Below are 22,067 nucleotides of genomic sequence, written 5' to 3'. Positions count from 1 at the left end.
CATTCGGGGGAAGTATATGTGCTCACTGGCATGTGGTAACATGGCATCAAGGAACTGGTGGAGTACTCTGGATGCTGATGCCTGTGAGACCCCCAGGATATCCCCAGTTGGCCTTTGGAAGGTACCTGTGGCTAGTATTCTCAAGCTTACACATCCCTTTGTGTCCACTGGGATGGGTTCCCCTTTGTTATTTCTTGCTCCGAGGTGTGGCCAGCACAGCTCAACAAGTTGCTGTATGGTCTCCCTGTCCACCCTGTAATGCTCTACTATCTCCATATCATTTAGCCCCTGGTAGGTTACCCTTGGTCTGAACACTCTTCTCCTCCTCCATTGTCTGAGGTAGTTGTCAGCATCATCCTCCACACCACCTTTAGTCTCAAACACATGCTGATGAATCAAAGCTATGGCAGCCCCTACCATGTACATTTTAAAAGTTCCCCGTCTGTTTACACCAATGGTGCAGAGTGTTTGGGAATACACAAGTGTGTGTGAGATGCTTTCACACTTTATACTATTGTGCTTTGGATGCTGCTGATGTGCAAATCCAGCTGCAGGGTATCTTAATTATAGGATTTACAGTGAGTACTGCAATTGTGGGGTGTTTGTTGTTAAATTATGCTTGCCTGCTGTGATTAATCTGTTGCCCTTTATTTCACTTTTCAACCTGAATCCCCTCCCATTGACAGGCATGCATCCAGCTGCCGGCTTTCTTGTCTTGTACTTTCCCTACCCAGGAATGTGTTGCAAAATGTGTTTTGTAGCTGATCTACTGCAATTTTGCTTTGTTCTGCTGTGACAGTTCTGTTTTCTTTGCAGTATGGCACCTCCCCTTTCCTGTTCTGCAGGTAGTTGCAAGCAGCCTTGTTATCTGTTGTCAATGGCCCACTGTGTGTTCCTAGGTGTTAATTAGTAATTTGTACTCCTATTTCCATGCTGCAGCATTTCCTTATCTTTTTCCCATATCCTTCCTGTTTCTGCTCTGGTGCGCACCGCGCACAGCCGTTTAATGGATTTACAGTGCGTTTTCATCCACGTTCATATGCACATTCGGTTACCTTGTGTGCTCTCAGCTAAGCCAAGCTATGGCTACTTCAACACATTCCTTTCCTGCAGCTTTGCATAGCAACAGGCAAACCGGGTTAGCAATGTTCCAATGTGCTTACAGCAATGGTGACACACCCCTCTCTTGATGTCATTTTTATCTCAAGGGCTCATCTCGGTGTTATAATGCTATGCTGTTTTGTGCATCGTTACACCAGTGGGAAATCTGAGATTCAGTATTACTCCTCTCATTTGCATGTCATTGCCTACTAATTCCTAGCTACTGCGCATAACACTGTCACTGCCCCATAGCAACCCTTCGCCATGTGTATGGTGTAGCATGCCTGCCATTGACTATTATGGGGAAATCGTGATATGTGTTTCTTTGCAGTTTTATTTGATATGTTTGTATATTCCTTGCCATCCCCTTTGTGCACCGATGCCCTGCGCTTTAACTTCGCGTTAGTGTCGGCATAATATTAAATGTTCTTTTTCATATTTTGTGCATGTTGTTTTATGCCATTGGCTATATATTTAGCCATTGTCATATATTAACAGTATAATATGTGAGTTTGGTCTGCTGTCATGGCTCCGATTTTATGTTTGAAAAATGTAAACCTTTTTTTCGGTTTACATTTCTGCATGCTTACACTATGTCTGCACCACTTCATGAATTTCTATATACCTTCATTTGCATGCTACACTGCTGTGCATGGGGTGATTAGCATACATACGCCGGGAGCTGTGCATTCTAGTGCACATGGAAACAGCTTGTGCCTGAATCGATCTGCAGCCATATTTGGTGTTAGATCGCCAACGCTACACATGCCACTGGCACAAGCTTCATAAATCCCAGGGTATGATTTCATTTAGTATAACCAAATCCTTTTTTAATAAAGTCTCCACACTTAAACTTGACTTCTGGGAGACCAAAGACCTTTCTTGCTGGTATCAATGTTTTAAAGATCTAAAAGAGAAAGGTCATCAATAGCTTATAAATGATTATGATTAGGGATGTCATAGGTTCATAGGTGTTTACTAGGCTAACGACTACAAGGGCCTTATAAAGCCAAGACATGCATCCCAAATTTCTGACAAGTTCTGATACCTTTGATAAGTAAAAGCATGGCCCTGGGAGATGAACCATTTACAGGTTATCTGTGCCCATTAGAAACATAGGTGTCAAATCAGGGATGAATTTCCAGTTTTGCATCCAATTGTCCATGTTGCACTTTTATTGGGTTAGGAAATAACTCTGCTTCACATAGATGGGGGAGCCTGTTCCATAGATGTAGTAGTCTCTGGGATACATACCTATCTCTCCCGCAGGTTCTATTTATATCACAGGCAAGGTTTAATCTTTAGAAAGGGCAATTGTGGTACTGTTTGTTTTGTGGATATGCAGAAGTTCCATCAGAGTAGGGTCTGTCAATGCACTGTATGCCAGGCATAGATCTCCCCTCAAAAGCCTGTAGGAGACAGAATACAGTGATAGGGACTTGAGGTGGTCTGCATAGGACATTTTCCTTACACCCTGTATTCTTTTAGTGAGAAACCTCTGTGGATGTTCCAGTTGTTGGAAATGTCTGGTTAGGTACATACCAAAGGGAGCATTGTACTCAATGATATGTCTGATGAATGCTGAATACAGTGGAACAATTGACGTCCTTGGACTTAGATACCATACCTTTGTTTATAAATTGTGCAATATAGAATGATTTCCTCACCACTGTAGACACATGATGGTCAAATGCTAGATTACTATCTATGTGTGTGTCCCTAAGTCCTTGACTACTGGGTCAACTCTAAAGGGGTGTGTTGTCAATATGATAGTTACCAGGTATGGATGACTTCCCAAAGAATATTATTATGCATTTCTCAGCATTTAGTTTTAGTCCACAGCTCTGACACCAGTTGTTTGTCTGTGTCAGGCCCTCCTAGATAACATTTGTGTCAGTGTGAGATTCAATGACAGCTCCTAATTTGCAATCATATGCAGATTTAGTCAGCCAGACAGCACTTACATTGGACTTGACTTCTGAGAAGTAAATGCGAAAAAGGAGCAGTCTGAAGACTGATTCCTGAGGGGCTCCTCTTGTGACTGGCCTCTTTTTAGAGATGGACTCCCCAATTCTATTTTCCTGGGTCCTGTCTGTGGGCCAGTTGGTTATCCACCGGGTGACATACGGGTTTGTACCTAACCTCTTGAGTTTGTCAACAATGCCTGAGTGGGGTATTGCGTCAAATGCCTTGGTCAGGTCAAGGTAGGCAGTGTGAATGATCTTGCCCTAATCCATTGTTTTGGTGACCTTCTCAAAGAAGTCCACCAGGTTGAGTAGGCACAATTTGTCCTTGATGAAACCAGACTGGGTTGGGTCTAGTTTTTAAAGGCTTACTATATCTCTGTTGATCATGTCCATGATAATTATTTCCATGGCTTTACATATAAGAGTAGTGAGACTTATGGGTCTGTAGTTTCTGGGGTCTGTAGATGGCCCTTCTTCTGCAGAGGGATGACTATTGCCCTTCTCCATTCATGAGGCATGAAACCTGTTTGGAGGCTACACTTAAATAGTAATTCCAAAGGCCCTAATAGGTCATGTTTCATGCTACTTTGAAGGCATCCCGGGATATTGTCTGGGCCCACTGATGCATTGTTCTTGGTCTTAGAGAGACCATTAAGGACCTGTTCCCTAGTGATAGTAGGGGGAGTTATATTTGATGATATTTGCTGAGGGAAGGTTGAGGGGGAGAGAGGGCTAAAGTTAGAGATGAATTTATCAGCCAGGAGGTTTGCTATGTATTTTGGCTCAGTATAGGTGGTTCCATTTACAATAAGTTCTGCACACAATTGTGTATTTCCTTTGAGGTTGCAGACAAAGCTAAAGAATGCTTTGTGGTTGTCCTTGGCCTGGGAGGCCAAACTCACCTCAAATTTGGCTTTGGTAGACTTTATTTGTTCTGTGAGTTTTTTGTTTAGTTTGATGAGAGTGCTGTATCCTGTTGGGTGCTACACCTCCTAATTTTTGCCATGATTTTATTCCTCCTGTTATACAGCCTATTGATTTTGTAATTCCACCAGGGTGGCTTGTTTTTTGAGTTAGTTTGTACGTCTTCCTGTTTGCTATAGCTGCCTCTATGCAGCTATTAACATGCTTGTACAGGGTTTCCTGTGAGCAGTTCTGCATAGGCAGCATTGTTCTCAGGGTTTATGGGGGCTTTGAAATTTTGCTAAGTTCTCACTTAATAGCAGGAGGTTGGCCTTCCAATAATTCCTGAATATTCCAGGTTTAGCTAGGGGGGCCAGGTTTTATTTTTACTTCAAAGGAGACCATTTTGTGGTCTGACCTTACTAGGAAAGGCATTACAGTAGGGGGTGTGCAACACTTTCCCATATTAGTGAGGACCAGATCCAGTATGGTTGCACTCCTGGTTGGTGTGTTGACTGTCTGGTCCAGGGAATTTGTGTTTACAAAATCCAGGAATCTCTGTGCATGTACTTTTGGTGTCATATAGGATTCCCAGTTAATAGTGGGATAATTAAAGTCACCCATGACAATGGTATTCCATTGGATAGTTAGAGTTTCTAACAAGTTTAGATACATGGTATGGGTTCTTGGGTGATCTCTAGCTTGCAAGGAAGTGGTATTGGATTTTGCCTATGGTGATTTGAACATTGTCCTGTTTGACCAGCTGTGAAGTATATTTATCTTTGATGTAAATAGAGACACCTCCACCTTTATTCCCTGCCTGTGAAGTAGCTGGCCTAAATGTGTGGAAGGCATTAGAACCTAGCACTGCTGGTGTACTCTCCATGGCTTTAAACCATGTCTCAGTGGCCGCACAGATGTCAACATTTTCTAGGGTAAAGAGACCCTCTAGGGAGTGAAGTTTTTTGCTTAGGCTCCTAACATTGAGCAGTTATACCTTTACATTTTCTTGATTTTGATTTGCTATGTTGGAAGTACTTTCAGTTTGGCATTTACTAAAAAAGGCAATATGGGGGAAGACAATGTTTCAGCTAACATTCAAAAGCCTAGAGGGGCAGATGTGCAAAACATCCCTGGCAAAGCAACATGGTCTGTTGACCATCTCCTTCCATGCTGACAAATATTGCACCCCCTTGGAATGACGCCAGAAACTTAGCCAATCATTTTTGTTCTAATTGTGGCATCCTCCTTGGAGAAGATAAAATGTTGCTCAGTGCTAGGCTCATACCAGCCTGAGACACAAATTCTGAGTGCCCCATGATATCTCTCTTCATATAGTCTAGGGAGGTAAGTCTTAGGTCATTTACTCCCACATGGATTATGACTGAGTCATATAGGTAATTGTGGTCCAATGACCTGATTGCCTATGTAATGTGGTGGATCCTAGCCCCTGATAAGCAACTGACAGTGACTTTCTCCTTACTCAGCCTGGTGAGAGGGCCATCAATGTGTCTCATGATGGAGTATCCAATGACTAGAATGTTGGATTGTGTGGTGGATTGCTTTATGGGCTTAGCGGTAGAGGCTCCATGAGATGTAGCTCTATGTGCTGATGTGGGTGTTGTTTTGAAAGAGTGCATTTGGAGCTGCTGAGGGTATTTGATATATGTACTTTGTCTAGGAGGTCGTTGTGATTTAGGAAGGTTGCATTTAAGTGCCTTGGCACATCTGGGTCAATATATCTGCTTTGAATTGTGCATGATAGTTGCAGCGTGTGTACTACTGACAACCTTATTGACATTAGGAGTACTTTTATGTGAGAGATTTGCCTACAGTGACATCATGTAAATACATCTCTCACATACCTAATAAGTTTGTTTGAGAATTAACTAGTTGTCTGTAAACATGAGGCAATTTCTACATTGCCTCAGAATGCCCAATTCCACCAATATCAATCACTGTCAGGAGTATCCAGTTTGCAACTATGGGAACAGTACTTGCCACTGCAAACTAGTTGTCCTGTGTGCAACTAGATATTGGAGACATTGCAACTGTGCTTTTACAGGAAAAATGTTGGTGTCTGATGTCTATACAGAACACAGCTAAACACTAGAGGGGACACAAATACGTAGACCCTGAAAATTTACGGATAAAGTATTTAGACAGATATTCTGAAGTTAGAAACAAAAAAAGCAGTACTTACTGAAAACAAAGAATTAGCTTGTCAAGAATGATGAAAAGAGGGGAGTCACATAAATGGCTACTGCTCCTTTGCTTCTTTTTTCACCAGAAATAAAATGTTAGTGCAAATCCCAAGATGAGAAGCAGGCCACAGCCTGTTTGGTGATTCACAGTCTTGTCCCAGATGATGCAAAGGTCTGTAGGCTTGTAGCCTTTTCCTGGTAGATGTCTTGAGTAACAACCAGACCAATCAGGAATGTTAAGGACAGACACTAACTCTCCAACCATAAACAGTTAGGAATCAATGTACTCTAATCTGTCTCTCACCATGACCAGAATATAAGCACAGATTCCAAGCTGTCACATATAAAGCAGTTATTAAGCTTTCTGGTGATCAGCAGTCTCCAGGAAATAATGCCCCCGTACTCCTTCTCTCACCAGGAGCAAAACAGAACTAATCCCATGAAGACTACTGAGATGTAGAATGTGGACTCTCCAATAACTGGTGGTCTTGCAATAGATGTTTAAATGTAAGATGAAAAAAAAATGGTTTATCTTAAACACTGCAGTGTACACTAAGCAGTTAGATATGAAAGTTGGTAACTTATTTTAGTTGTCTAAGTGGAAAGTCACTGTTTTTAACAGAGCAAGATAGATTGAAAGGGGGTGAACACTTTTGTATTCTGGTACTACTGAATAAAGTGGGATGGCCAGTAAATTTAAATAGTTGAAGGGGAGTGATTTCACAAAATGTCCCATTTTACTCAGCCCAAATTAGGCTAGTCATTGAATATAATGCCCCCTTTGGCATCTATCTGTCTAGACACATGTAACAACTGGAATCACCACAGAGCTACCTTACTAAACGTATATAAGGCCTAAACAACGTTTCCTACATAGACTGACTCAAAGGGCTGTCACTACAGTTGGTATCCTACAGACTGCTAAAAGGTGACTTGTGTCTGGCATCTAAGGCATCATCCAACTCAAAACTGATGAATTTACTGCACATCAGCAAGTCAAATGGCATCAGAAATACTCAGTCTAGGAGTCTAAACCCCTTGTGCAACATGAACAGAACATTTTGGAGGGACAGGTATATCGTGCAGAGGATACATCTGCTGTGGAATAGACTCCCATTAACATAAAAAAGTTTATTTCTGTACATATTCAAGAGCAACTTGAATCTATGGATGGTAAATAGAAAATGTATCGCAGGACTGCCTCCTATACTACTAATGGGCACAGCCAGCTACTAAATGCTTTATTCCCTGCACGGGTCTCCTCGAATTATCTATAGCATGACCACAGTTATTCTCAGGTGTAATATATAATTATTGACCATTGGATGGGTATGGCCAATCTCTAACAAAATGGGGGAGATTAATTCAAGCACAAAAAAGAAAATTGGTTAGGTTCTCCCTGTTGTTTGATTGTTGAAAGGATTTGAGAAATATGAAACTTACAACAATTTAAATAAATAGTATATGAACAACATTAACACCTCTTTAGCTGCACTAGACAGGAGGAGTGTATTTTTGTATTTTTGATGCACATCCTTTAAGCTTTGATAGAAAAATCTTTCAATAGCCTGCATTTCTATGGTTTTCAAATTATTACTATAGAAGATAATCTTTGGTGATCGTAGGTAAATACATGGTAGCATCACTAATGTTCAATTTGAAAGAAAAGGAAGACTAACGAAGCTATAAAATCCCTAACTTCCCTAAATCAGCTTAAGAACTACAGTTGGTAGATCTATAACCAGCATAAAAATAAAACATCTACAAGTTGCACTCTAATAAAAATAGGCAGACTGATCCTTAGCTTTGTAGAACCTAAGTTCTGCAGCCTGCCAGAAAACACAGTTCACCTAATGATGGATCCACCCTTACCCCTCTTCTACTTACACGATGAGTTCCACCAAATTAATTTCAAATGTGTCATCAGTATATACCACATTTAGAGTACCAGTTGACATAATGGTTAAGGTCTTTGCCTCCGATGCATAAGTCACAAGGTTTGATCCTGACCTCTGGTCAATGCATGTTTGGAGATTGCATGTATTGCCTGTGTGTCTGTGGGGTTCTTCCCACTTCCAAAAAACATGGTGACTATTTCCATCTCAAACATACCAATGAATGGAGCTGTTGGCAACAGCACAGACACTGCATGGTGCTCTAAAGGAGGAAGACCTGTATAGACCAACTGCTTTGGGCATGCACTGTGGTGCACAGTATCCTCAACATAGGAGAACATGGATCACAGACTGCATGCCGTGGCAGGGCTAACCAATCAACCGAGTAAAATATGGGTCTAGGTGAGTCATTCATGTATCTTGTGTCACCAAATGGCCATGGGTATTTGCTGGAGATAAGTGTATTGAGGACCCAGCCTGCTCCAACCTATTCCAGGGACCCATACTAACAGTGGGAGGGGTGTATGTATCCCTGTTGGCCAGTGTCTGCTTACTATAAAGCTCCCTTGGGCCAAACATTTACTGGCTAGATGATGTCCAGTTTCCCAGCCTAGGTTTCCAGGAATAGCTCTATTAAGAGAATGCTGTATGTAAAACCAATCAACCTACCAAACATGAACTAAGAATTTCTACACTCAGTGTAGGTTCACTGACAGGATGGAGTTTGGAAGTGGATGGCATGAGGGTATGGAGGAGACTGGACATCCTATACTTCCAAGAGACAAAATGGAAAGGCAGTGCAGGAAAGACACTTGCCTTAGGATCCAGAGTCTACTACTCAGGAGGAGGACAAGCTAGAAATTGGGTGGTGAGAGAGGTGCTAGAAGGCAGTGAGGGGCATCATCAGAATTAGTTACACACTCGTGGCAATCAAATTCCAGTGTAATGACAGGGCAGTATTCATAATCTCAGCCTATGCTCACAGCAAGGTTATGATAGTGAGGAAAAGTGCATTCATACAGCAACTGCAGGACTTACTAGATAAAGCCGAACAATGGGAATTGGTGTTGATAATGGGTGACTTGAATGCACATATCAGAGCAGACAGAACAGGATATGAGTACTGCCTTGGTCCACATGGATGTGACAATAGGAATAAAGAAGGTGAGGCCATTCTAGACCTCTATGTGACAAATGGTGGGAGCATGCAACTCAGGTGGATTTCCTATTAGTAACGGAGTGGCACTTGCATAGAATTAGTGATTGTAAAATAATCTCTAGTAAAACAGTCAGCCAACAGCATAAACCAATGGTTGCAACAATCAGCTGCAAGCAATTGTCAGGAAAAGCTCTAAGGTGAAGAGAGGCCAGGCTGAAGACCTGGAAGTTGACTGCAGACAAAGTAAAACAGTTCAAGGAATTACTCATTGCTCTAGTACCCCAAGAAGGGGATGAAGTAGGTGAAGGTGAAGAAGAATAGCAGCACCTCAAAACAGCATGTGTGAGGACTACAGAACAGATATGTGGCTGAGCCAGGTATTGAAATAAGGTACATAAGGAAAGCTGGTGGTAGAATGCAGTAGACCAGAAAGTCATCAAAAAAAGAAAGAGTGCAGGAAAAAGTGGGAGATAGAAAAGTCTCACCAGGTTAGGAAGGAATACTGTTTGGATAACAAAGAAGCTGAGAAAGGTGTAGCAATAGAAAGAACGGGAGATCAGGGGCACTCTACCAGCTTCTGGAAAGTGACTCAGTAGGTGATAGAAAGAAACTATATCAGATTGCAAGTCAAAGACAGAAATATAAAGAAGATAGTCAGACATCCTTCATAACTGAGTACAGCAACAACATGCGCACTGGTCCATAGGACATCAAAGGCAGATGGAAAGAGTACTTCCAGCAGCTTCTGAATGAAGAAAACACCACAGAAGCTGTATTGCCCCAGGCACATCCTACAGTGAGAGAAGAAGAGGAGTCCATCCTAGAAGAAGTAAGAATTGCACTTACAAAAATGAAGTCAGGGAAAGCAGCAAACTCAGATGAGGTCACAGCAGATATGATAAAGATGCTGGGTAAGTTAGGGGAGAAATGGCTCCTGAGGGTGCTCATAGCAGTGTGGAGAAAAATTAATATTTCAGATTTCAGTGTCTATGCTAGTGTATGGGAACAAAAGGGACATCCACAATTGTGGGCAATACAAAGATATCAAACTCCTGTCACACTGCATGAAAGTTCTGGAGAGGGTGATTGATAAAAGCATATGCAGAGTAGTACAAAGTAAGATGGAAGATGAGCAATTCAGATTCAGATCAGCATGCAGTACAGCTGATGTGATACTTGCAATGAGACAGATAGTTGAGAAGAAGCTAGAGATGAGGAAAGAGTCCAACTGGGCATTCCTAGAGTTGGAGAAAGTATACGTCAAGGCCCCAAGAAAGCTGATTTAGGCAGTACTGTGGTAGTTCAAAGTCCCAGAAACATTAGCAGAATTAGTGCAGGCTATATTTAAGGACCCAATGACTTAAGTACAAACAGTGCTCGGTCTCACAGAAGGGTTCCCAGTGGGAGTGGATGTGCACCAGGGTTCAGTTCTGAGCCCACTGCTGTTCATACTGGTGATGGACTACATGAGAAAACAAGTCGGAGGGCAGATCGACAAATTAGATGTATGTAGACTATGTTGCATTACAGGCAAACTCTGAGCAAGAACTTCAGCAAAGGTTAGGGGAACGGAATGCAAAACTGAAAGCACATTGGAATGAAACTATGTACAGATAAGACAGTAATAATTGCAGCAAATTGGGGAAATCAGAAGAAGCTGAGAACTGAGATAGAAGGGTAGATAGTGGAACATTTAAATAGCTTCATGTATCTGGGAGGGGTGGCTGAGAAGAAGGGAAGTCTGATTGAAGAGATCAAAGCTAGAATCAAAGGGGCTGTAGCCAATTGGCATAGACTATCAGGTATAGTGTATGACAGAAGAATGCCAAAGAAGCCAAAAAAGTAAGATGTGCAAAAAGTGGTGGCACCAGTATTACTGTATGGAACAGAAACCTGAGCAGTAAAAGCAGAGAAGATGAAAGACAGAGGTGATGGAAATGAAGTGCCTGAGAAGGGTAGTATGATGGACAATGTGGGACAGATGAAGAAATGAGGACAGAAGACCAGAAGCTAAAGGAGCTCCAATTACATAAAAGATCAAAGAGGACAGATTATGTTTGGTATCTACTTCTCTGAAGTACAGGCTAACACAGAAGGCCTCTGGCTGACGAAGTTCACAGATGACTGCAAACTAGGAGCCATAGTCAAGTCCCCAAATGATGTGGACATCCTACAGAAGGGCTTCACTGAGACTGATGCCTTGCGTCAGAGCCATGGCCTCAAGCTCATTGCCAAAAAGTGCATTGCCATCCCCTTTGGTAAAAGCTCTGTACCCATGAACTACCACATAGGCAGCAATCTACTTAACATTGAATGCGTGATAAGAGACCTTGGGACCCAGGTGGACAGTAGTCTTTCCTTTGATAGTCACATCGCCACAGTAGTCAGGAAGCCCTTCTACATGGCACACCTCATCATAAAAAGGTTCTCATCCAGGAAAAAAAAGATCATTGTTCCCCTCTACTTGTCACTCATTAGACCCATTATAGAGTACAAAGCCCCTTTTGGAATGTACCTCACAAAACATCTGCAGCAGCTGGAAAGGCCACAGATGTACCTTACAAAGAGGATTACTAGCTTCAAACAAATGCCCTACACTGACCACCTCAAAAAACTCCAGCTTTACTCTGTAGCATATCGCCTACTCCTAACATATAAAGCTATGTCAAACCCAGAGCTGCTGGACATGCTACACTTAAAGAAATCCCAATCCCTCCAAACTACACACTCTAGGAACCTAAACCTTGTCACCACAATAAACGGGACATGCCGGAGGGATAGATTCCTGTCCCAGAGACTTCCTATACTCTGGAACAAGCTACCCATCTATGTCAAGCAAAGTTCTTCATTAGCACTCTTCAAGAAAAATCTTGATGAGTGGATGGGAAATAGGAAATACATGCTGGGGATCACTTCTGTGTCTCTGCTGGACAGTGGCACAGGAAAATAACTTTCTTGGGTTGCGTAAGCTATGGAACCTTGCTGGCTAGGTTTACGTAGGCCCTTGGGCCGATAGCCTAGTACCTACCTATGAACCTATGGTGGTTTGAGCACATGTGCAGAAAAGCAGAAGACAATCTTGTGAAAAAGGTTTGGGACAGACAGGAATAAGGTAAGAGGAAATGAGGCTGGCCAGCAAAGAGATGGATGGATTGTGTAGGAGAATATCTGGAACAGTCTGGCATGAGTATCGAAGAAGGCAGGAGTGTGGCACTAAACTGAGAGAAAGGGCAGCAGTTAATATGACATCCTGACTCCATGTAGAAAAAATGGGTAAAAGGGGGCTGATGATGATTAGGGTATCCTCACATGGCATACTAGAGAAATATTGGTAAGAAGTAAGTAATCTCAGAAACCAAACTACTAGAGAGCTCTTTATAAACCCAATATTGACCAGTACCACAACTAACCTCATCTCTCCCCCCTCCAAAGTAGATTAATGCTACGACATGAAGAACTTTAAAGCAAAGTTGTACTAACTTAACAGGCAGCAAAATTCCTTCCTTATCTGAAAAAAAACAATGCATTAAAATCAACTTTAATGAAAAATGGAAGAAGACTCTTTGAGATCTCAAGAGGCATGAAAAGAAAAACTGATCCATATGTGTCCATCAGTAGGAAGACTGAGGCATGCCACTGGTCCTACATATGGCCTAGTCAAAGCCAAGATGGTCATGGGTAATTGAGATTAGGAGATCTTTTTGGGTCTTCAAAAAAATCCCCACACCTGTGTAACAATTCAGGGTAGAATGACTGAAAAACAGATCTTTGTCTCCCACATTGAGCATCCTGTTTCCCATTCTAACTCACTGAAAATCATGGTGCTATCCCAAGTCGTGACTGAAAATTATAGTGTTATCCCAAGTCATGACTGAAATTATTTCCACTGGCAAGCAAGAGATAGTGTTGTGTGTGTGTGTTTGTGTGTGTGTATGAAAATGACACTACTGATGTTTACGTGTGGACACATGCAATATTGTCAGATATATACTTAACTTTTGAAACTCTTCTGGGAAGAATTAAAAAAAAAAAAGTTAAGAAGTCTGCTTTCAAAAAGTGAGGAATAATATGCATTATAAAACATCCAGGCCTCAGACCTCCTAGCCCCTACACCCAAACTCTATGAGTAGCCCATGTCCTGAGCCTCACTTAGTCTGAAACTGGCCATGCTTAGAGGTGTGTATAAAAGCTCACCATACATTTTGTAGGGAGCTGGGAATGATGTCATTATTTTTGAAAATTTCCCCCCGTAGCTCAGAGGTATGCATGGGTCACATTACCTTGTGACTGGGCTGAGGATACTGTGGACAAATGCCCAGAAAATATATCACACATTTTCAAAATAAAGAGCAAAGTATAACAGCAGAAAAGTTTTAAGCACCCCAAGCCTTTAATGAAATGTGATGCAGCTAGTCTGCCAAATCGCCTGACCCCGTAGCTTACCAGTATAGTTACATTTAAAAATACACAAAACACATAAAAATATATTTAGTTGTGATACCAGCCATGTATATGTGTCATAGTGCATGGAATAAATTAAGCTTATGTAGCTAATGGATAACGGCAGAAAGTATCGGCTATCCAAAAAGGATGCTTCCAAAAAGAAAATCTACAAGTGATACATATTGATGACGTAATCCAGACCTCACAATCAATGTGAAATAGTAAATGCCTTTAAACTTTCCTTGTTCTTGCTGCTTCATAGATTTTTCCTTGTAAACAAACATCCTTCAGCCATGAATATCACAACCTTACCTAAAAAGCTACACTGATATCCATGTACTCTTTAGAAGATGGCTCTGTTAGGGATGCAATACTTATGAAAGAAGGGACTGGGAATACATTTTTTGGGAGTGTGGAGACTTAGCTAATTATAGGAGAACAAATGCTGAAATAATTTCAGGAATACTGCAAAGGGAAATAGAGGTGATTGGGAAAACTTAGAACTTTCAAACATTCATAAAGAGATTCACACAATTATATTTATAAAAAAAATCTGTCACAAAAAAAGGGAAAGGGACATAATATTGATTATGGAGCACATTTTGGGATGTGAAAAATGAATATCCATAGGTAGCAAACAGAGCTTTGTGAGTAGATGGCTACCCTGGTTAATGCACTTAGAACAATCTGAACGATTCTGTGCACTTAGAATGATCTGAATGATTCTATGTACTTAGAACAATCTGAATGATTTTACCTACTTAGAAGGATCTGAATGATTCTATGTACTTACAACAATCTGAATGATTCTGTGTACTTAGAACAATCTGAGTGATTCTACAGAGTGAGGGCCTGTACTACTAATTCATGACTGAACACTGCGTACTACCTCAGATTCACCACCATTCTTATGCTATTTCTTTGTACATAGTTAAGTCTATAGATGTCGCTTGTTTTTTTGGTTTGAGTTTATGGGGTTAGATTGATGATGTCTTAGTGTTAAGATGTTATTTACATGACCTTTCTGTTTTATTAATTTTCTCACAGTGACATATATAGCACAGTGAGTTACTATTCCCTAAACTGAAACATTATTCATGATTGTTTATCTGATAATAAATGATTTGTAATGGTATGTATCTTATATTGTTAAAGGATATAACTTGAGAAATAAAGTTTGCAACTGTTAAAACATGAAAAAATCTAAAGTGATTATGACAAGTATCTGAGTACTTCAAAACCCCCAATCTTATAGTAAAATGCTGATTCATTTAAAAAAAACACTACTCATACTGGAAGACTTATGCATTGCTGTTAACCAGGTGTGATCTCACTGATGCCACTACATTACTCTTTTAACTGAACTTCTTGTATAAAGAGAGTAGGGCTCATCTATCTCCAATAATAATCCAGTATCTTAGATTCTATAGGAACACCCTTGGCTGCATCCATGGAATTTGACCATTCATTCCTGGTCCCATCTACTGGAGTCTCTACCTCTGATCTTGTCAAGCCTATGGAATCTTTTGTGACTTACAAAGCTGCCTTATGGAGAGGGTATCAGCAATGCCCAGAATAGGCTCATTTTGAAAATGTTAAACCTATCCTGGATCCCAAAGGAAAAAAAGGATAAAGCCTCTCATGTGAATGTTGTGATTCTTAAAAAAAAATAAGCTCTGATTGTCACAGATGTTTGAGGAAGCAATTATTTTGGGGCTTTTTCAATCACTACTTCATTAGACTAAGCAATGCCCTAGTCTTTGAAGAAGGATTTTAAAAATATATATCATATTGAATATTGTATCTGTTGTTTAAAATACCTGTAAGGTAAATATTATAGGATTTCTCTATGTTCATTCCTTTCAAGGCAGCCTACCTGCTTGTAGTTGCATTTACGTGAGTGCTGGGATATTTTGCTCAATCTTCTGCCCCAGTTTAATGTTAGCTGCTACATTGCTTGAGAGTTTAGGATTTCATTTTGGTATCCTTTTGGCAAATCAGCTATTAAAATTCTTATTCATTACCTGCATACCTCTTAACCTGCAGACATTAAAAATAGTAACATCTGGCTAAAATTCAGGCCATTTAATTAGCATAAAGTTTGAATAGAAAGTAGCAAATAACTCTTTCTGCTTCAAGTAAAGATGTGGGATACTGCTGAGAAAACATGCTTAAAAGCAAGGAGTGACAAAAAATATGGAAAATATATATGCATTGTCAAATAAAATGTGTAAAAATATACAGACTTGAACTGTCTTGTAAAATACCATTACATAAGGTCATTTATGTTTGCTTCAGATAAAGGGAGTTGTAAGATGTGTGTTCTCTTTATTTGAATTATTGTTGCAACTAGCACATTGGTCATGTAGTGTGGTTTTCTGTGTACTAGACAGTTTCAAAAATCAGATGTGATGAGTGGGATTCAGAAAATTGTGTGAAGGGATAAATCAAGCCTGAAAACAAGGACATACCTTCAATCTTAAATCAGGCCTGAAAACAGGAATAGTCCTCCAAACTAGGGATAGTTGGAGGTCTAATTGCCTGGCACACTATTACTGCTTGGTATGTCACATGAAGTCTCATCCACTGAAATGGATGTATCTTCCACAAAAAATGATACACACAAGTCAACAAATTATCAGTCCCTGTATGTTTTTCAAAAATGTTGACCTACTAATATGGAATTGACTCTTTCACTTTTTAGTGACAGTCATTGTTAAAGTAAAGACACAACACTAGGCTGCAATCATGCAGTCTTTTGAGTAGATTTCAAATCCCAGGCAGTTAATTTTCCAGACCTTACTGGTAAACAGTAACGTTGAGATGTTTGCATTATTTTTTGCTTCAAAAAAGTTTATTTTCTAACATATAAGCAGAAGTACATTTAATACAGCTGTGAATAGCAACCATATAACTGTAAAGAAAAGAAAATATTTTTCTTAGGGAAGAAAAACTATATACAATATATACAACACGACTATGAGATGTTAACCAAAACATAGTGTGGTACCATAAAATGTAAAGCTCAGTATAGTAAACAGTAATATATTTTACATAAACAATTAACATTTTGAGAAACAAATTCAGGAGGCAGAGGTCTGCTGCTAATAAATTAATTACAGGTGATACATTTGTCCAAGGATTCTTGACAAGTGCCTTAGGAAATTATCTACTTTCCTTTTTTCAGTCTCAGTTAAGGCTACTTCTTTTAAGGAAGAAAAATTATTCAAAGGATAGCAGGGAATTGGATCTCCAGTGCTTAGAGATACTTTTCTGTGCCACTTTCAAAATGGTCCAGAGCAGATAGAGAATCTCATTGTACAACTTATGACTACCATTTATATTAAATAGAACCATTAAACAGAAAAGGGGTACAGCCATGGGGGTAGCATGTTGCCCCATGTTTGCCAGTCTAGTCTTATATGAGTGGGAAAAGCAATTTAATATGAATGAATTTATTTTAATAATTGTCTTTTATACAGAGGATTTCTGGATGTCATTTGTATATTATGGACACAGACCCTGGCTGAACTAATTCAATTTGTTGAATATTTACAAAACACTTATTTTCTTAAAATCACCTATAACACCTCTATTGGAGAGTGGCACTATCTTGATTTGGCTATATTTAAAAAAAAGTAGGTTAAAAATTGCACATCTAAGATATATTGTAAACCCATGTATAGACTAGATGAAATCCACAAACGAGTAAAAACACAAGGATCCCAAAATGAAGAGACAAGCGTTTAGACCTGAACGCAATTTATTTAGTTTAAACAGAGTAACAGCGTTTTCGCCACACTCACTAGGTGGCTTCTTCAGAGGTAGCAGACAGCAAGTAAAACACTCAATAAATACACAGCCAATTAAAAACAATTACTGTTAAGCAGCAATTAAAGAAGAGAGGGACAACCCCTTATTTCCAATTAAGCTCTGCAACAGTAAAAATCTTTATACAAATGGCTTTACAAGCACAATTTAAAATGTCACCATGCAGCCTTTTCAATAAGTTCTTTATACTCTGCATAAGGGCGTTATGTATAAAAGCGATATATAAAAGAATAGTGGCATACAAAAAGTATACTCATATAAAAACAAGAAGTATCAGGACTCACATAAAAAGATGTATAGAAATCCATCTGTTGAAAAGCTAACTTACAAATGTAAAATGTAAATTTTATTTTATTTTAATATGCTCATCAAACAGTAGAATAAACCATTCTAAAGTAGAGGCAGGAAAGTGTAAACATAATAAAAAATACACCCCTTATATAATGTATGTAATGTAGACATTATCATATTAAGTAATTTTACAAGGAATAGAGCTCGCAATAACAGATCCTACCATATACTCTGTAACAGCAAAAATGCAATGGCAGGTAAAGAAATTACATAAACAGGATCAGCAAGTACAGAATAATAAACTAACCACTTATCTCATGTACGATTTCAATTTAAGATAAGGGGCAATATTACAACTCTCATTTAACCCAGGTGGGTTAAATGCATCAAGCTTAAGCTGCCAAAGAAGCTCACAAGTTTCAAGCATTATAGCAGTAGGACCACCCCTAGGATGTAACGGGAGATGGTCGATGCCCATAAAGGTAAAGGCATGTATAGTAATACTTTTTTACATTATAGTAGTGAGCACCCCATTTCACAGAAACAGGGTGTCATAAAAGGAAAATTGGTGAGGGCTGCTCGTATGAACTTCTTGTATTCAGATTTTATTATAGAATGTGGTGAACTAAAAAACAGATTTTTACAGAGAGGCTTTCCGGAAAGAGCTATTGGATTCTATCATGGCTGAAGTTCAGTCTGGATGGGGCGTAAAATACTTTCCAATTTTGATTAGTTTCAATGAATCAGACACCCCACTAGGGGGTATGAGTGGCTTAAACACTGAGACAAAAAGTGTGGATATGTTCACCAAGGCTTTAGGTATAGATTGCAACCAGAATTGGAAGAACATTAAAAACATTGTGAATAAACACTGGGAAATATTCAAGCATCTCCCAAGTGCTTTAAAGGTATTTAATGAACCACTCAATTTTGTATATAAAAAAGGAAGAAGTTTGAACAAACTGTATGAGACCAGCTACAATGTGAATAAAACCAAGAAAGCAGTTAAAATGGGTATACATAACTGTGACACTTGTAAGCAGTGCACTTATAAAGCAAATTTAGATTGTATTAATATACCATGTAGATATAGACAAACTAGAACTTTCCAGTATTTTGTGATAGTATGTGGGTAGTTTATATTGCTATTTGTGATATTTGTGGTTCATTTTGTGTGGGCAAAATGGAGAGACCCTTGAAGAAATGGATATATGAACATGTATACAATATTACTAAAAATGAGGAGACAATGCTCTAGTGAAACACATGGGAGAGTGCTGTAATGGTCAATTTAAGTTTATTGTGCTTAAACTAGTTCATAAAGGCCTTAGGGTGGAGATTGGGAAGATACCCCAGAGTATTGAGAATTATTTTGGCAATTGTCTCTAAAAGCCAGCCGTAATTCAGGTTTGAATTAAATTATTTCCGTATTACTGCTCCTCTAAGTATGACTAGCAGCCAGTAGCTTTATACAAAAAAAAAGCAGTGCAGAGTTCTCTGTCTTAGGAGGGGAAATAAAATATCACATTTCACTATATTTTATCAATTTGTAGAACAGAGGTATTGCTTGTCCATTTGGAGCCACAGGAATGCAATGCAGACTTAAGTACTGGCATTAAGACATTAAATCCAATAGCAACATGTGCATCCTTAAGTTAATGTATTTAAAATTGTTCAAATTAAGTTTATTTTTAGTTTGATTTTCACTTTTTCATCTGTATTTTACTGTTTTGCTGCATAAATGTGTGCCTTTTTGACTGTTCTTACTGTTTGTGCTTGCTTATTACCTGCACTTGTTCTGCACTGAAATATTGCTTAGTTAGCATAGACTAAATCCAGACTTGCTGAATCTAGCATGTTTTTCATACACTTGAACTCAAATCCAGACAAATTAATAAGGGCTCCTCTGATCCTTTGTGACAGAAGAGTGGTTGTATCCTTATCTGAGCTAGGGACTGCTGGAGTAAGGATCATTGTGTGATTTCCTATTGGCAGACTAGTTTAAAACTGTTTAATTTTGACTGTACATAAGCGTTGTGTTTGCAGGTAGCTGCACACCATGCAATGGAGGTTAGTGGTGCCTTGTATAGACACAAATGCCTAGAAACTATTTTTCCCAAGACACCAATCGGTGAAACCCTCCCATCCCTACTGGTCTAAGAGCAACACAGCTGTGCACTTCTGCACTGCAGGCAACGCAGCTGAGTACTGAGCAGCATCACCCCACTTTTCATCCCTGATCTTCTATAGAATAAGTTCCCTTGTTAATCCCAGAGCACTAGTTGATGTAATATCCCATCTCAGAAATTAATACATAAAAATTACCTGCTACTATGAACAGTTAGTTTCCCACCATTTCTCCAGCCAGCCTGATTGATATGGGACATCTTGAGACAATGTAGTAATTACCTCATTTATACTAACAACCACTTGCTCCTAAAGCAAGCAAATACCGTATGTGTGAGATGTAACTATACCATGAAACTAGAACCAGTCCTCTCATATAACAATAAAAAAGACATCAAACTGGTTGTCAGCACACACACCTCTCCACTCACACAAGATAAGGTCAAGACACATAAACCCATGTATGTGGAGGCCCTCACTAAGAGCATACCAAAAGACCAGAGGTGTCCCAAGCACAAACAACCTGCACATACTGGTGCATGAACAGAATCCACCACTACACATAACAGCACACATATCAGTGTCTCAACAATTAAGCCTCTAAGGCAAAACACTTCAAAACCTAATGTCCTAATTTTAGGCAACTCAGTAGTGAGACACAAAGCTGTCCCCCTCACTAGGTTGGACAAGAAGAAGGTCATGGTCAGCTGCCTGTCAGGTGTCAGGATCCGTAAAATCATGCATGCACTTAAGTCAGTTAGCAACAATCACTGTTATGACTTTGTCATATTACATGTTGGAGTGAATGTATTGAGACATACCTCTCTGAACTATATCAAGAGATACATGACTGGACTCTTGGATTATGTATCCCAGGCAGGTATATCACTGATACCACAATACGGACAAATAATGATTGATTTCAATAATTGGTTTAGCTACTAAAGTCACTCCAGGTGGATGCAGTATCTGCCAGCCTGGAAAGACATGGTCAATTGACCATGCTGCTTTGCCAGAGCTGGTCTTCACCTGTCTCTGTTTTTAGGCAATGTCAAAACAACAAAACTTCCGACGTAAAGATATCCACTAGAAACAAACTCAAGGTCATGCTGCTTAATGATAAGAGGCTAAACAGTAAATTGCACTCCATGGAAGCAGTCCTCACCTTGGAAGATGCTGTCACCTGAGCAGTCACCGAGACCTGGTAGCAGAGAGAACCCTAGCAGTACAAGGCTACAATGCCTTTCACATGTTCAGACCTCAAAATGAGTGTGAAAGAACCAAAGGTGGAGGTGTAGCCATCTTCATTAAATCCAAATACACCTCAAGACTTGGTAAAAACAGTACTACTTTCTTTAACTACTCTGGGTCCAAATAACTGCAGGCAAAATACCCTACCATATCATCGCTAGCAACAGGGGTGGCCACAGTGGTGCAGCTGTTTGCGTTGTCGCCTCACACCAAGAGGTTCTCTAGTTCAATCCTCAGCTGGGGTGCCTTCTGTGTGGAGTCTGCATGTCCTCCCTGTGGTTGCGTGGGTTTCCTCTGGTTGCTCCAGTTTCCTCCCACATCCCAAAGACATGCTGTAGATGGATTGGACACTCTAAATTGGCCCTAGGCATGAGTGCGTGCATGTGTGTGCCTTCCATGGAAGGTTGGGCGCTGGGTTGGCACCTCAACACCGTAAAACTCCCCTGCCAATCATGAGCAGACAGGTGATCTGCTGTGATGATCCATAATGGGGAAAAAGCCGAAAGAAGAAGAAGACATTGCTAGCTACAGGTCCACCAGGAGATTCACACCACCTACGTAGACTTTCTAGAGTTGCTCAGTATACAGCCAAACAGCTTGATCATGGGAGATTTCAACTATCCTTCCATTGACTGGGTGACTTACACGAGCACAAACATGATTGCTCTAAGGTTCCTGGAGTTTGTTAATTCAAATGCCCTGGAATAGTTGGTCTGCACCCTCACAAGGGTCTCAAATGTCCTAGAAGTAGTGCTCACCAACATGGGAGCTGTCACTACACTGCCCCCTGTGTGCTGCCCTCTCTGGTAAGGTCACATGGAAAATCAGTCTTTTTTGAAGTAAAGATCAGATGAGATACCTCCACATGAGGGGAAAAAACTGTACAATTTCTCCA

Source organism: Protopterus annectens, chromosome 2.part2 (genome assembly GCF_019279795.1).
Source record: "Protopterus annectens isolate FY-2018-M chromosome 2.part2, PAN1.0, whole genome shotgun sequence".
NCBI lineage: Eukaryota > Metazoa > Chordata > Ceratodontiformes > Protopteridae > Protopterus > Protopterus annectens.
The sequence above is the reverse complement of the archived record's forward strand: the minus strand, read 5'-3'. Positions refer to the sequence as shown.